We start from the raw sequence: 17,588 nt of genomic DNA on the forward strand, positions 1-17,588 counted from the left end.
AGGCAAACAAGCAGAGCTTCCACTTTTGGGTGGAACTCCGCTTTAAGTAGTCATTTGCATTGAATTGGAAAAGCACAGGTTCAATTTAAAACATAACCCTAGCCTTTATACTTAACCTAGCCTTATAAAAAGGGGCCCTTAAAGTGGACTTTTTCCCCCCTTCACTAAACTCACATCAGCATGCAGCACGTTGATATGAAATCATTTTACATCCATTAGCTAAACAAACATTGTTTGCCTTTACTTCCAGTTATTGTTTTTCCACTTTCTGGTTGAGTGACACACTGGAGAAATAACCTTGGCCTCACAAATGCATGCTGGGAAGATTATATTACTAGTGCCTTCCCCCTCAGATGATGTGCACTGTCACATGTTCCAAGAGGCAGACCCAGAGTTCCAAGAAGTAAAGGGAGATGGATCCATCTGCCCTTAGTGAAAATGGCCACTGTGAGAATAGTCAGGAGGAGAAATAGAATAAAATATGGCATACAAAAAAACAAAAAACCTGCAACTATGGTATCTACAAGTGTCTGTTTGTAGATTACTATTACAAAACATCTCTAAATGTGCCTTTGTTGTAATTTGTAGGATAATTTCCTCTTTAACCACTTCAAGTCCGGACACTTTTACCCCCTTCCTGTCCAGGCTAATTTTCAGCTTTCAGCGCTACCACACTTTGAATGACAATTTCGCGGTCATGCAACACTGTACCCATATGAATTTTTTTGAGACAGATAAAGCTTTATTTTGGTGGTATTTATTCACCACTGGGATTTTTATTTAAATTTTGCAAATAAATAATATTTCATCATAAATCTTGGCCAAAATGTATTCAGTTATCTTTTTAGTAGAAAAAAAAATAACCCAAATTAGTTTATAACCAAAAATTATATTTTTTAAAAAAACATTTTTACATTTTTATTTTATTTTTTTTATATTATTTATGTTTTTTTTCTTTTCTACATACTGTCACCCTAGCAGTACAGTGTTACCATGGTGACACTGTAATACTTGTGGGGGAGATGAAGATTTTTTTTTTTACACTGATTGCTTTTACACCCATAAAGGCTGTAAAAGCAATCGTTTCTCATTCTCTCTGGCTGCATTCTTGCAGCCATTGAGAACTACTGTGTGAGCTGTTATTGGTCACAGCTTGTCACATGGTATAAGCCTTGTACCATGTGACCTCTGTGATCATTCACAGATTTCACACGTAGTAAGCAATGATGTCAGAAGTGACATCTTGCTTACTACTTTGCATGTGATCACTGATTGGCCAATCAGTGATCACATGATCGGGACCTCGCACAGAGGTCCCATACGACGATCGGTGTTCGGGCACTGGATCGCGGTGCTGTGCACTCCCAGGGAGCGCACCCAGTCCAAAATGAAAAGTGCCGTTTATGAACGGCAACCCACCCCTGGACTGCCACCATCCGGCCGTTCATATACAGTGGCCGGATGGCAAGTGGTTAACTTACATCCTAATTCAGAGGTGTCAAACTGGTGGCCCTCCAGCTGTTGAGAAACTACAAGTCCCATCATGCCTCTTCCTTTGGGAGTCATGCTTTTAACTGTCGGTCTCGCAATGCCTCATGGGACTTGTAGTTTGGCAACAGCTGGAAGGCTGCCAGTTTGACACTCGTGCCCTAATATATAGGCCATCACTTAACACTAAAATAAGCCCTTATTTGAAGAGAGATAATAAATGACTTTATCTACTTTATACTTAATGGTTAAACAAAGAAGCCTTCTTAATTCCACAATATGTGAATTTATTTTAGTTTATGGTCCTGTACTTTACCTGTAGTCAGATTAAGCCACTGAACTGTATCTGCAGTCAGTCCTGCTATTCCTTGGTACTTTAAAATCCTATTTCATTTTCCTTGCCAATGCTACATGTTCTTTGTTAAGCATAAGTATGATAATGTTATCCTTCTGCCAATACTTAACAGCTTAAGTATCACTGAACAGGAGCATCCAAGCATGTACACTTCCTGAAATTCATCAGTACAGAATGTGCAGATCAAGCACAGCTCAATGCATGCAAATCACCGAACACTCCTCGGCAAACTTTGATTAAAACATAACATTAGTGGATGAAAACTCAATTGAATACCCTCTTAGCAGCATTTCCTCTCATTTGCCTTTTTCTTATTCATGTCAAGACACAGTATGAGCCACTGAAAATGGCGAGCACACAATGTACTGCATATAGTCCTACTAGGACTTGGTATATTACTTGGTACTATAGCAAAAGCATTGCATTAATAACGTTGGAACAGCCAATGCACACCCTATATACTGTATAAGCACCACAGGACCAGATCTGGGCAAACAAATTTAGATCATATATGGCCTGATAATTACAAGTAATACAGGGATTAGCAGTGGTGGTCAACTCCCTTGATAGAAAGGGTCTCAAGTGCAGCCGCTCACATCCCCTTGCATCAACAAAGGGCCACATATAATATCCACTTGCTGACCAGTCACGTATCTGGTACGCCATTGGTCATCACGTGGTTGTACCGGGCCGATGCCTGCAACTGCATCATCCCCTTACCATTATTTACAGCCGACGGTCGGCTTTCTTGTAATAGCAACCGAAATGGGTAACTGATTGCTATTACAAGCAGTGGGAGGAGACACCCCCGCCCCCCACCATATTTCAGCGTTTTAACAGGATCTCATGTCCCACTAGGAGTCCTGATCAATCAGCCAGGGTTTTGTATGGCTCCATAAAAATAGTAAATCAATGATCTGACATCACTTCTGGCTTACTCGGGAAGAACGGTGCCATTTAAAAAAAATATATATATACAGTATATATATATATAAAATAGCGCTGCGCAAGTACCATCATGCAGAATGTGATCCTAAATATCATAAAATGTTCCACATACTTTAACTGACAAAATAACATATTATATTATAATAAATAATATTACAATACAATATATTACTGTGCATGTATGTACATCAACATATGTGTATATGTTAACCTCTTGGCGCCAGCCGAATGAAAATGTGCAGCCTCCTGGCGTCTGGGCCTAGATGCCAAGCGGCCGCGCATTTGCGTTCTATTAAAAAAAAACATGTGCTGAGAGCACCAGCACACATTTGCGGTACTCACAGAAAGGTCCCAATCTCCTCTTTCAATTGGGACTTTTCCCGATCATGTGACCGCCGTGATGGCGTGTCACAGCGGTCACATGACCATAAACCCCGCCCCACCTCCCAGCTTCAGAAACCCTTAAAGGGCCGGGAGCCGCTGGCGCCAAGGGGTTAAGTGCCAATGAGAAATGTCCCAATCTCACATAACAAAGTCCAAATATAAATCAGATTGTAAACTATTTGTTGTGCTAAAACACCAAAACTTCACCTTCGTGTAGAAATATTCAGCATAAATTCCCCCATGGGGCAGGGCTTGGATCACATCACCACGTCCATATAGAATTCAGCTGGTGGTCTGTATTAGCACACAGTGGCAAATACAAACATTGTTACATCTATTCATTGACTGTATACTTTGGTGTGGGCTGGCACCCTATACATGTGAATGCAATATTGTTTGTTGGTTTTACTAATAAAGTATATTAAGGATAAGGCACTATTTGCAACATTTTTTACGTTATGGCGCAGAACTGAGAGGAGGAGGAGATATGTATGAAATACCGGAGCCTTAACCGGAGCGGAGGAATTGTTTTCAGTCCCGGGGATAGTAGCAGCAAAAGTACTGTTGACCGAACACTTGGTGGGAGGTCATATTTTTGAGGTGAGAGTTCACCAGGTGATGGTTTGGCACTGGAATTTATGCTGAATATTTCTACATGAAGGTAGACGTTTTGGTGTTTTAGTGCATCTCATAGTTCACGATTGGATTTATATTTGGACTTTGTTATGTGACATTGGGACATTTCTCATTTGTGTATACTGTACGCATGTTGATTTATATGCACAGTAATATATTGTATTGTAAAATTATTTGTTATAATATAATATATGTTATTTTTTTAGTTAAAGTATGTGGAACATTTTATGATATTTAGGATCGCATTCATCATGATGGTACTAGCGCAGCACTATTTTTGTTATATTGATGTTATGTTATGACTAGTATGAGAGGTCACCGAGTGCACTGCTGCTAGATATCATCCATATTTTATTTTTGCCATATTTATCTATTTATTTATTTTTGTACTATTCCTTTTGGAATCATTTTTCATTATGTAGATGTGGGTAACACAATAGGGTTTATATTCATAGCAGCACATAAGGACTGAATTTGTGCAGTTTAAAAAAATATAAAAGCATTCAATCACACCGATCTTGGTAAGATTGAATGCTTTTAAGGGCAGAGGAGGGATTTGGGGTCTTAGTATCACAATGGATGTTTACATTCTTTGTGACAGCAAAAAAATTATCAAAAAAAATATTTTTTTAAAGTGACAGTGTAAAATGAAAAAAAAAATTAAAGTGCCCCCATCACCGTGAACAAAGATGAATGCATGCGTCGGTCCCGCACACTCGCAAAAAGCGATTGCCCCCACACATGTGAGGTATCACCACAAACATCAGATCATGTGCTGTAATTCTAGCACCAGTCCTCCTCAGTAAATCTAAAGTGGTAACCTGTAAAGACTTTTAAAGCATCGCCTATGTATAGTAAAATTTATGTCGTTTGTTGACATTGCACAGGCAATGTTTGAGCATGACATGTTTGTTATCTATTTATTCAGTGTAACATAATATTTCATGTTTTACAAAAACCTGTGTTATGGATTGTGGGTTTTTTTCATTAAAATCCCCAAAAAAGTGCAGTTTATCTCAAACAATTGTGTTTTAGAAACCACTGCGCAAACATCGTTTGACATAAAAAAAATTGCAAAACCCACTAATTTATTCTTTCTGCTTTAAAAAAAAAATATGTGATGTTTGTGGGTTCTAATTAATTTTCTAGCAAAAAAACTGAGGAGGGGTCTTGACATCTGATGTAAGGGGGGGGATGAGGTGCTCTGAGTCATGTAGTCTTACAGATACAACAGATCCTCTGACGGCAACCATAATGCTGATGCAGCTCATAATGAAATTGAGTTCAACACCCCTACTTGAAGACCTCATTCACACTTACCTCTTGTATTCGTGTCATTTAAACACAAGGGAACTTTTTCTCGGAGTTCAAGTTTTTTTTTCTTGCATATGAGTAATGTAAACTAATTTTCATAGCATTCTAGGGTTTCCAATCACATCTATTTTCTCTAAATGCAGCTAAACTGACCACAGATAAATGCAAGTAAACACACAATGTGAATGGTTCAATGGAAATCATTACATGCATTGACATGCATGTAGAAATGTCCTATACAGTAAACACATTTCATCACAGATATGGTATTGCTAGTGTGAATACGTTTTTTAGCCAGCCATATATGGTTCGAATCTCAGCCAGTTCAGCGCGCCTGTTCACTATCTATGGGCAGGCTGATTGTACCCAGATGGAAGAAAAATATATATGAAATGTATTTTAAAAATATTCTCCCCAAATATATTGACATATATTTGAAATGCTACAATTTTGGCCATATTCAATATATTTCAAAATAAATATATGTATATATACTGCATGTTGAAATATGTTTTTACTACAAAATATATGAAAAATATTTTTTAAAATACATTTCAAATGTACTGTATGTCTTTAAAAATACAAATCTACATTTTGGAATGCATTTACAAATATATGTAAAATATATGTTAAAATGACTTTTTTATATGTTAAAAAAAATCTGAATAATATATTGAAAAATATATATTTTTAAAAATATTTTTCACATATTTTGTAATATATAAAAAAACGCACTTCAACATGCAGTATATATATATATATATATATATATATATATATGTATATGTATTTTTAAACATACTGTATATTTGAAATGTATTTTTAAAAATATTTTTCATGTATTTTGTAGCAATAACGCATTTCAACATGCAGTACATATATATAATGACTTTTTTATCAACTACCCATTATGAGTTCTTTTTAGTGTCTACAAAGTACATTTTCTACTAATTTAGCATGAGAGTGAATAGCACTTTTCTTTTAGTGCAGAAATCACAGATGATGAATTGTCTTCTTAAATGCGTGTTTCTCAAATGACAGTACCATATATATATTGAAATATATTGAAAATGGCCAAAATTGCAGCATTTCAAATATATGTCAATATATTTGAGAGGAATATTTTTAAAATATATTTCAAATATATTTTTCTTCCATGTGGGTACCCAATTCAAATGTGGTAAGACTTGGGTACAACCATCATGTTGGATTGTACATGCAATTTTTGCCAACGACTATAGCCGCTAGCAATAATCACTGCGTTCTCCCAGCAGGGACAGCCCCCTCCCCCATCAGGAGAACACAATAGCTCCATAGGAGGGATTCCCCCATCAACACTGACTGAATTGTGGTTGCAGGAAAGAAAATTGCATCATCTATGGCCTGCCTTAATCATTGACAGCACTTCTGTTGTGGATTGACAGAATACCTTATATTGCCAGGTTATGGCAATGACCCGCGCCTCTTCTGGGAGTGTCTAATAACCGTCTGCTGGCCCAGCATCTGTACACTTTCCCTCCCTAGATAACCTTTTATGTATCTGCCAGGGGAAGAACAAAGGGGAATACAGTAAGGTCATTTGAGTGAGAAAGCAGTGCCCAGCAGCAGTCCCAAGGCTTTCAGATGTCTATACAAAGAAGGCTTTTACAGATAAATGAAATATGTTAAATGCAATATAATCTTACGGGAATATTATTGTTGAAATAATTGGTCTGACAACAGGGTCTCTTTAAGCACTGCCTTAAGCAATCCAACTCTTACAACTTCCATGGCCAATAAAAATGCTGCTGTGGCTTTGTGCAACGCTTACATATACTATATGTTGGCTCCATTTTTACTTATGCATGCATTGTTAACATTTCAACTGGTAAAGAAAAAAAATGTATTTTTCATTATCAAGCCAACATGCTGTTGGCATTTCTTAGTTGCCATGGAGATTCCAATTCATAATAATGACTTTTTTATCAACTACCCATTATGAGTTCTTTTTAGTGTCTACAAAGTACATTTTCTACTAATTTAGCATGAGAGTGAATAGCACTTTTCTTTTAGTGCAGAAATCACAGATGATGAATTGTCTTCTTAAATGCGTGTTTCTCAAATGACAGTACCATAATTCACATTGTTCTCATCTGACCTTCATTAGCTGAAACTTAGCTTCGTAATATTATTTGTGTGTGTTATTATAGTGTAAATCAATATATATTAACATATAAGACATACGGATCAGGGTAGAATTACCTCGTACTGTTCTTTCTCAATTAATGTATTAAAATTAAGAATTGAAGCACTTCAAAAGGATGAAGCAAATGGTATTGTTATTTTTATTAACAATAATGAACCTGGATGGGTTTACAAGGCGTAAGGTATGTAATACTCACTCCTACATTTAAATGAATGGCTAACCTAATATAATACAGCACTATGGAAACTAGCGAGCTGGGAGTTGAGAGATTAATATGCTTAGCATGGTAATTTAAAATAATAACATAACTAAATTCAGAGAGGTGAGATGGAGTGTCTGTTGGTTTCAAACAGTGAGACATAGTGTACCACTGACACTGATAAGACAAGCAAGAATCCACATTTACTGACTGCTAACTGCTATTACAATCATACTGAAATAGTTGGTCACAAAGCTAATTGAGGACAAGAACACTTATATGCAGGGGCGGCACTACCCGAGGGCCCGGGGTCAGTAGGGAGCCCCATGAAATGCCCCTGGTACCTTTTATAGGCTTTTTTGGGTGTGCTTTGAGTGTGGGCAAGGACACAGGAGCCCCATGATCCCCTATTGCCCAGGGGCCCCATGAGTTGTCAGTCTGCCCCTGCTTATATGTATTATATTATAATATGTATTTTAGTCCTCGGTCCACATCAAATAGAGTTTTGACTATACATATGTAATTCACAGATAAAATCTGCCCTTCAGCATCATTAGCTCCTTCCTAAGTATTCAGCCTCAGTAAGTGGATACTGTATTTCAGATGCAATGGAAAAAAAATGGGCAATAACCAGTTTAATTAGCTACAGGTCAGTACACAATAATGTATGTAAACAAATAACTAACAATATTCCTTTAAATGCATACTAATATTATAGAGGTAAACTATAAATCAGATACAGTATGAACAAACTTACTTGACAACAGGCAAAGCCTTTTTTTGATACATGGTTAAAACCTTATTTTTTCCTAGCATTTTTCTCTAATGTGCATGGCCATAACTAGTAATAAATCCTAAGCATATCAGGCATGTAGGCAGGTGATGGGCTGTAAAGAGAGTAGGAAAAAATAGTATAGCACATAACCAAGTAGAATAAGGATTATAAGATCATATAAATTCTGTAGGGTCCAATATATTGCACTGCTTGTTTGAAACAGTCACTTCTGGAGATAGCTGCTGCTCCTTTGATGCATATGCAAATTACTACTACCCAGTCCATACCCTCCTATAAAATTTCAGTCATCCAATGGGGCCACTGGGTTTGATAAAGGGATGGAGCCCTGAAATGCGTAGGCTTACCCATTGACGTGACGCCATCCTGATCAAGCACCACCCCGATGTCGTGTCACTTCCAGTTTTGGCCAACAGTGCGTTCCCCACTGGTTTCCAGCATCTAGCATACCCAGCCGATTCCTGTAATCTCTGCATTGCCTGGTAATGCTCTCCTGCCAAACTCTGCATACTCCACAACAAGTCTCCAGGATTTTCTGGCTGTACTGGCAAGCTTCCTTGATGAACTCTGCAGACACCTAGCAATACAATTGATGTGTCCATACTGTATATCATGTTCACCAATTGAGTGCATAATGTTTTTAACATCTTATTTTTTAATAACATGCTATACGTAGATGGTGGCGCCTCCTGTCTAGTAACTTTTGTTACATGTGTTGGGCTGTAGTATATCCACCAACATGAAGGTGGCTCTGTGCCATTTGCTCCAGCTGGCAGGAGACCATTGTCCCCTGCAATTGACTCAAGGCAGAGAATTTGTGGAGGACAGCATATCTTTTTGAAGAACAAAATCCCATGAGGCTTGGGCAGCCATCTTGACACAGTAGTCTTTCAATAGGAAATTATGCATCATTCGACGTGCCCATCATCGAGTAAGATAGGGATAGAGGGCGTGCTGGACAGGTAGAGAGAAGGAGTAGCAGACGATAGAGGTACCTGTCAAGGAGGGAAAAATAGGTTTTCCCTTACAGAGTATCTCCTCTTTCATTTTCTCAGAACAGTCTACCAGTGGCATACGGATATCTGCAGGGAGTCTCGGGGACCACAGAGTGATGCAGTAACATCGCAACCTCTTCTAGGGAAGTGCTCTTCTGGCATCCTGTGATCTCTTAAGTGTATTTTCTGTGCCTGAAGAACTGCAACTTACAGTATGTAGTACTGCTGCTATTACACCCCTTGTGTTTTTTTCAACTTCTACAATATAGAAAACGTTGAAATAATTATGTGTAGTGATTTCTCCCAATCTTCGATTACATTAATTAGGCCCCAATAGAATAGAAAGTTAAAAAAAATCTTTAAATAAAGGTAATTCTCCTCCTAGATATTTGTTTCCATAATAGGATGCTACTATTGGAAGAGCTCTCCTCTTGTTCTGATGAAAAATGTAAAATTATGGATCCTTCCTCACTTTCTTTCCTGGAGACAATGGTCACCAATACAACTAGAGAGGATTAATCCCCCCAGCGAGGTTATAGATAGCAAGAAAAAAATAATTGTAGCCTTGGGAGACTTTTAGGCAAAGTACAACAGGGGTAGCTCCACTTACACTGGATTTGGCTACCCAAACGTGGAAAAATTCTCTAGAATTTAGCCACTACCTCTGTGGGAAGAACCCTTCAAGGAATGAATGTAACAAGCTATGCACGCACTAGATCAGCAATGGGCAAACTACGGCCCGCGGGCCGTATACGGCCCGGCGGACCTTTTAATCCGGCCCGCGGAGCGTGATACATTGGCTGTCAGGATGTGTGTAGGCGGGGCAGCGTGACGAACGTGGGGGGAGCTAGGCTCCTCTCACAGTCCGCCCTGAAGACCGGAACGGCGCGGGAACACGGCGAGAGGAACGCGCGGAGCAAAGGTAAGTGAATTGACACAGGGGGGACTTGGCTTACTACTCGGGGGGGAATAGTACTGTGGGGGATGAAATACTATATGAGGGATGAATTAATATGGGGGATGAATTAATATGGGGAATGAATTACTATAGGGGGGATGAATTACTATAGGGGGGATGAATTACTATATGGGGGACGAATTACTATGGGGGATGAATTACTATATGGGGGATGAATTACTATGGGGGATGAATTACTATGGGGGATGAATTACTATATGGGGGATGAATTACTATGGGGGATGAATTATTATATGGGGGATGAATTACTATGGGGGATGAATTACTATATGGGGGATTAATTACTATGCTTACTATGGGGGAATATTACTATACTTACTATGGATGACACATACACATCATTCATCTACTCTTGGTCCGGCCCCCGGGTCCAATATATGAACCCATTGCGGCCCTCAAGTCAATAAGTTTGCCCACCCCTGCACTAGATGAATGTAATATCCACAGATATATACAGAAAGCTTAAGGGGTGCCACCCAAAAAAAATGGTGTGGAATCTTAAGCACAGCCAACAAGACTACACTGGCTGTGAGATGTGTTTGGATAAATCAAAAATGTCTCTAACCTTACGTACCACTATGACCACACCTATAGGAAAAAAGAAGAGAAGCTTTCCGAGTATATGAGATATATTGACATCTCACACCAATTGCTGTTGAAGAAAGGCCTGGATCCCAAGACAGTAGACAAAGTCTGAGTGCAACAGGACTTAAGAGGGGCTCAGTCTTTAGGCTTCGTTGCAATCCAGTTGAAGACTGGTATTGAGAAGAATCCAGTTTTAAAAATACACCTTAACCCCCAGCCAGCTGACTGGACAGTAGGAGCAGTAGCAGACTGATGAGGTCTTCCCTCTGCTTGCTCTATCATCACTATGAACATGTTTCCTTTCAGCATAGTTGAATACAGACCATCTGATTGACTCCTAGTTAAACCCTTCCATTTAACAGTCTGACTGCTGCTGTATAGGGGATTGCAAGATGCTAATACTATGCCAGGTACTTACACTACTTGCATCAAAAAATTATGATGATTTAACCACTTACCCTCCAGCAGGTTTACCTCCCCCCCTCCCTTCATGAGCAAGCCATTTTTATACCATGGTCAATAACCTTCCATAGGTACATGTAGCAGCCTAACCACTGGTAGATTAATATGCAGAATCATATTCTGAACGTCCAGACACCAAATATGACATAACCGGCTGTGACGGATAAAAAGATATTGCTTTCTACTCTCTGGTAGACGTTACCTAGGGGTGTAAGGTATCAGATGACTTGTATTAAAATTACATATCTGAATATATGCTTTGTTTTAATGTACCTTGTCCCTGTCGGGATTTTATGAATTTGTATGAAAAGTGATTCAAGTGGGATGTATGTTTTACTGCCACTCTGGAATGCTTTTTATGTCCAGTGACTGACTGATTTATAGCTTTACGACCAGGCCAAGGCAAGAGTCTGACAGAAATTATGGGACCAGCTAATTGGGTTTACAACCATGAAGAGTATCCAGCTGTGCCTGATGCACTTGTGACCCCAGCATACACACACACCACATGCCGTTCAAAAAAGGGAGGGGGAAGACTGAACAGAGTGAGAATGACATTTGCAGAGTATGATAGAAGATGGTAGATCTTAACAAAATGGTTGTCCGCGTCCAATCGCCACAGCAAGTCCTTTATTAAAAGAAGAAAAATAAAAGAGTGCCCCCCGAAGTAGATCCAAAATCAACCACGATGCCCACCACCACCACCGCTACCCAAAAAAAAAAAAGGCTCCACTCCTGACGCTGGCTCCGGGCCATCTGACTGCTCTGCCTGCTTGACAGTTCTAAAATATGTAAGGGGTGGAGCCACCCAGTGACATTAAGTGACATCATTTACTGTCAGTAAATATTTACTGAGCTGCAATATGTAGGTAGAGTGTTGTGTGGGTGTAGCTTGAGTATACGTGGGGGCACAGGGGGCCCCATTATCTCTTACTGCCTGGGGGCCCCATGAGTTGTCAGTCCGCTCCTGTATAGCAGTATAGTGTGCTAAATCTATATACCAGCCAGGGATCCCTTTCTTTTTAAAGAATGTAGTCCAAAAGCACCTTTAAAAGACTATTTTTAAAATCCTCTACAGCAGGGGTGTCATTGTGGTTCCCCTCAAAGGGCTTGCTCTATCTGTAAGACTATATAAATGTATCTATTCTTTATCATATTAAATCATTGCCTCTGTATTCAATTAGAGCACCTCACCCTCCCTTGCATCAGATGTCAAGGGTTCCCCCCAACCTCGCTTGCATCACAGTGCACCCCCCTTACCTTGTGCTGCTGCTGGGAAGAAGCTGGGGGCGGAGCTGGGAAGCAGAAAGTGCAGGGTCTGGAGAAGGACCAGAAGAGGGCCGGAGTCAGCTGCCGGAGTCTGCTGAATGGTGAGACCAGAGGAGGCAGACAAGGAGCTGCTGCAGCTGCACAGAGAGGCACAGGATTTATAGGAGGAGTTCTGTCCTCCTCTCTGCTGCCAAGACTGGGGGGGCAGGGACAAGCATCTCTGCAGCTGCACGAAGACGCACAGGATCTGGCAGAGAAGTTCTGTCATCCTTTCTGCTGCTGACTGCTGAGACAAGGTGGGGGCAGAGACGATGGGGATACCGAAGCTGCAGGAGAGGTGTGGGGGCCACATGAAATGGCCTGGCAGGCTGACACGTGTGCTCCACAACCTGCAATGGCTCTGTCCTGAGTTATTTTAGGGACTAGCACCCCCTAGTACCACAGGAGGAAGTGCAATCCTGTTCTTTAGGCGGCACATGCACAGCAAGTACTCTCTCATGTCGCAGCCTCTGGGTATGTGTGACGTCACTGCTCCAGGCATAACCAGCTATTGTCAGAGCACTCTCCCCTGCAGCTGCCATTGGCTTACACAGGGGAGCAGGATCACAGAACCAGACCAGAGCAGCCTAAAAATAGGTAAGTATACAATATACTGAATATTTTTCTTACACAGGTTACTAAGAATAGGTGTAAGGAGCGGGTAGGGGACAGTTTTAGGAGTTGTTAGGGTTCAGCTGCAATTGCACTTTAAATACACATGCAGCAATTATAGGAAGCTGACTTTTCAGTTCAAACCCACACTGGTGGCAACCCTACCCTTTTGGCACACATCTGAATCTTAAAGTGATTCTAAAGGCTTATATTTTTTTTAAAGAAAAAATAACAAACATGTCTATACTTACCTGCTGTGTGCAATAGTTCTCCATCCTGTCGGGTGCCCCCACAGCAAGTAGCTTGCTGTGGGGGCACTCACTGCTCTGTGTGTCCAGGCACACATGGAGCTGCAGCTCGGCCCCGCCCCCTCGCTCTTCTCATTGGCTCACTGACTGTGATTAACAACAGTGGGAGCCAATGGCTCCCGCTGCTGTCTCAGCCAATGAGAAGAGGGAGTCCAGGGATGGCCGAGACTCCAGTGCACATCACTGGATCGAGAGTGGGCTTAGGTGAGTATTAATGGGGCTGCTGCACAGAGAAGGTTTTTACCTTTATGCATAGAATGTATGAGGGTACAAAATCTTGAGCCTCTACAGCCACTTTAACGGCTTCCCCACCACCCTATAGCAGATATACTGCTACAGGGCATCAGGGGTGTGCAAAATCACGTATATATACTTGATTTTGCATTTCTGGGTAGGGAGTGCGTGTGAGTCACACGCGAGCTGCGCACACACCCTACCCGTGCCACCACTCGCAACCGTGGCTTTCAGTCACCGGGTCCTGGCGAGTGATTACCCGCCGGTGCCCGGTGATTACCGAGGATCTCCAATGGGGAGGAGGACTGCTTTGTTTTCTAACAGTCCTCCTCCCTGTCGGCTCGGGCACACTGCTCTGGATGGTTGTGCACAGCACAGCCATCCAGAGCAGTGTCCTTACATAGAAGCACCAACACACCGCCCCTTGTAAAATACTCCCAGCACACAGTTAACCCTTTGATCACCCCTCATGTTAACACCTTCCTGCCCAGTGCCATTAGTACAGTGTCAGTGCTTTTTTTTAGCACTGGTCACTGTATTGGTGTCACTGGGGATGTCAGTGACACCAAGTCAGTTCCCCCCAGTGTCAGAATGCCCGCTGCAGTCCTGTATAAGTCGCTGATCGCTGCCATTATTAGTAAGAAAAACAAAAATCCCAGTATCTATACCGCCATTTGTAAACGCTATAACTTTCACGTAAACAATTAATTTACACGTATTGGGATTTTTTTTCAGCAAAGACATAGCAGAATACATTTTGGCCTAAATTTATGATAACATTTGATTTTTAAATTTTTTTTACTAGATATGTTTTAAAAAGTCAAAAATATTGTTTTTTTTTCTCAAAATTGTCTTTTTTTTTATAGAAAAAAATAAAAAACGCACAGGTGATCAAATACCACCAAAAGAAAACAAAATTTGTGGGAAAAAAGTGAAGTAAATTTCATTTGGGTGCAGCGTTGCATGACCGCATAATTGTCAGTTAAAGTAAAGCAGTGCCGTAACGCAAAAAATGGCCTGGTCAGGAAGCGGGGTAAATCCTCTGGAGGGTAAGTGGTTAAAGTCTCTTCTACATACCCATTAAATGAAGGCTGTAATGAGAGAAAGACAGAGGCTGCTATTGCTAACCTACTTCTGAAACTGTAATTTGCCTGGCTATCTCTAGCCTCAATGCTTTAGACTCTGTTCACACCAATGCGTTTTTTTTTAGTTCTTTTTGCAGAAATGCACTACAGTCCATTTAACATGGTTTCCTATGGAACATGTTCACATCTATGCTTTTTTGTGCTGCTGCATTTTTGGAAAGGATCAGGGACTTTTTTAAAAGCAAAATACAGCATTTTTGCTACAATAGATTTCAATGGAGAATCTGCTGAAATGCATGGTAGTGCGTTTTTGCCGCGTTTTGTATTTTTATTCTGCTCAGCAACAAAAAAAAAATCAAAAGTTGAACAAAGCACGGTAAAAACATGTCAAAAATGTGTCAAAAACGTGTGTAGAAAAATGAAAAAGGAACCCTGAAAAGCACTGTAAGGCTATGTTCACACTAGCTTTGTCAGCAGGCATCAGACAGGCATTTGGGAAGTGTTTTTAGCGCTTCTCAAACGCCTCTGAAAATTCTGCACATGGCAGCATACAGTGCTGTTTACACGGAAGCATTAGAGTCGTGGCAAAACTGACGCCTTGTGTGGAGTCAGGAGGAGTTGAAGCCTCCCATTCAAGTCTATGGTGCCGCTCTGCAAACACCTGGCAGGTGTTAGTGGTGTGGTTCCGACCTGGCTGCGAGGCGGTTGCGGAGCGTTAATACCATTTAACATTATAGGAGTTTGTGGTGCGGTTTTAACGCTTGGTAAACACCTGTCAACCACCTCAAAACCACGCATAGGGCATTTTGGGAGTGTTTGGGGAGTGTTTGAGGAGCATTAACCACTTCCAGTCTAGACACTTTCACCCCCTTCCTGTCCAGGCCAATTTTCAGCTTTCAGCGCTATCACACTTTGAATGACAATTGCGTGGTCATGCACACTGTACCCAAATGAATTTTTTAGCATTTTTTTGAGACAGATAAAGCTTTATTTTGGTGGTATTTATTCACCACTGGGATTTTTTTTTTTTTATTTTGCAAAAAATAATATTTCATCATAAATCTTGGCCAAAATTTATTCAGTTATCTTTTTAGTAAAAAAAAAAAATAACCCAAATTAGTTTATAATCAAAAATTATAATTTTGAAACTTTTTATAACAATTTTATTTTATTTTTTTATAATATTATTTATGTTTTTTTGTTTTTTACATACTGTCACCCTAGCAGTACAGTGTCACCATGGTGACACTATACTACTTGGGGGAATGAAGATTTTTTTTTTTTTTTTTTTTTTACACGGATTGCTTTTACATCCATAAAGGCTGTAAAAGCAATCATTTCTCCTTCTCTCTAGCTGCATTCTTGCAGCCATTGAGAAATACTGTGTGACCTGTGATTGGTTACAGCTTGTCACATGGTACAAGGCTGTTGTGACTAGCCTTATACCATGTGATCTCTGTGATCATTCACAGATTTCACACGTAGTAAGCAATGATGTCAGATGTGACAGCTTGCTTACTACTCTGCATGTGATCACAGATTGGCCAATCAGTGATCACATGATCGGGACCTCGCACAGAGGTCCCGTATGATGATCAGTGTTCTACTGTGTCCGGAGGACACATCGGGCACCGCGTCGCGGTGCTGCGCGCTCCCAGGGAGCACGCACAAGCAGGGGGCGGGGAGGCCGTTTATAAATGGCCACCCGACCCTGCACTGCCACCGTTTATATACAACGTCCAGACGGGAGGTGGTTAAAAACACTTCCCAAACACCTGTCTATTGCCTGTCAAACGTTATAGGGGCGTTTGGCAAGAGTTAGACATACAGTCAAGTGTGAATGAGCCCTAAAACCGGCACAATACAAACTGTATAGGTTTTAATGGAGCCTTAGAGCCGGTTCACACCATAGAAATGCAGTCCAGATGTGTTCCAGATGCGTTTCCACATGTGCGGTTTTGGTGCGTTTTTTACACTTTCTGGTGCTTTTTTTATGCTTTCTAGTGGCTCCAGGGCTCTTTTTCTTCAATTTAAATAGGAACATTTGCTTTCCAGTGTGGTTTGACTGCATTCTAGTGCATTCCAGTGCGTGTTTGATGCATTTTACCACGTTCCACTACAGTTTTGTGCAGGAAAAATACAGCCTGTTCTACTTTTTTTCCTGCATCCAGAACATACTGGAACTGCAAGCACTGGTGTGAACTATGACAATGACAACCACATACCTAATTTTTGTGCATTTTGGATGCAGAAAAAAAGCAACTGAAACGCATGTAGTGTGAACTGGCCCCTAAAGCTGAGCTCCGGGAAGATATAAAAGATCCAGATGAATGCAGTATTCTTTATCATTTTTTTAATGCAGCTAGTTTAATGCAGGCCATAGACGGGATGTTTAGCAGCCGAATTGTCGGCCGATAAACGAAAAATCGGTCGGTGCCTTTGCCGATGCTGCCACCATTGCTCACAAAAGAATGGGACAAGAAACCAGTTTGACAGAGACAGGGGAGCACACTATACAATGTGACAATACAAATACATTATGTTTTTATTTGGATACAAATGGATACATTTGTTGCAACCGCAAGACTTTGTCATATAAAATATAACAGCGGACTTCTTTGTTGCAGCCGCAAGACTTTTTCATATAAAATATAATAGCGGACTTCTTTGTTGCAACCGCAAGACTTTTTCATATAAAATATAATAGCAAACTCCTCC

The sequence above is a fragment of the Staurois parvus genome, unplaced genomic scaffold, assembly GCF_062004578.1.
Source record: "Staurois parvus isolate SC_StPar_1 unplaced genomic scaffold, SC_StPar_1.0 ptg000048l, whole genome shotgun sequence".
Lineage (NCBI taxonomy): Eukaryota > Metazoa > Chordata > Amphibia > Anura > Ranidae > Staurois > Staurois parvus.